Here is a 1,139-nt window from a genome sequence, read left to right on the forward strand (position 1 = left end):
CTGGTAATGTCTAAAATACAGATTCGAGCTGGTTCTTGGAGGCCAGACAAAGGGTGGGTTGTGTGAGAGGACGTGTCAAAATGTTGATGGGAGCTGTCAGCGTGCCTGTTACTCTGTGCAGCCGTCAGACACGCCAGCAGGGCCAGACGCACCATCACGGGGGGCTGCCTATGGGACTTGCTGGGGAGGGCTACCCCCGCGGTCAGTCTGATTTGGGGATTTGGTGGAGTGACCTCCTGTTTTGGTTATCTGTCACTGTGAGCGAACACCCCACCATGTTTTTATTACTCATGTTGCAGTGGGTGGGCTGGTCAGTTCCCCTTGGCAGGCTCTCGCTGTCTCCCTCTCCCCCTGGAAGCACGAGACCTCTAGGCTCGTGGCTAAGTCGTCGCTCCTTCCTGGGCTCTAGACCAGTGGTCGGCAAACGGAGGCTCGGCAAACCGTGGTTCAAGAGCCACATGCGGCTCTTTGGCCCCTTGAGTGTGGCTCTTCCACAAAATACCAGGTCTTCTACAAAATACCGACTTCTGCGCATGGGCCACAAAGTTTCAATCACACTGTATGTGCGCGCCCGCACGTGGTATTTTGTGGAAGAGCCACACTCAGGGGACCAAAGAGCCGCATGTGGCTTGCGAGCCATGGTTTGCTGTCCACGGCTCTAGACAGAAACACCCAGCTGACTGCTGGCACAGTCTGCGGGCCTCCCCTACCCGTGGCGTGTCCACAAGGAGCTTTGTACCTTTGGCCTGAGTGCAAGAATGATATAGTTTCTTTGTAGGTCTTTGGTGCCCGCATAGTGTATGGCACACATAGTAGAATCTGAGTAATGTTTGATGAATTAGTAAGTTAGTGAACACTTGCTGAGGTCCGTTGATGGGAGAGTGGATAAACAATGTACAAGCACGTGTGCGCACACACACACACACACACACACACACTCACACATGCAGTGGAATACTGAAATGAGTGAACCAGATCTACATGTATCGTATCAACAAGGGCAAATATCAGTGGCGAGTGGGAAACAACAGAAGTATGGCCTATGTGGGACATGCTACATTTATCTAAGGTGGACAGTCAAACAATGTTGTGTATTGAGGGATATATATGTATATTTGGTCATGGCTCACACACATGGT

Source organism: Myotis davidii, unplaced genomic scaffold (assembly GCF_000327345.1).
Source record: "Myotis davidii unplaced genomic scaffold, ASM32734v1 scaffold378, whole genome shotgun sequence".
Classification (NCBI taxonomy): domain Eukaryota; kingdom Metazoa; phylum Chordata; class Mammalia; order Chiroptera; family Vespertilionidae; genus Myotis; species Myotis davidii.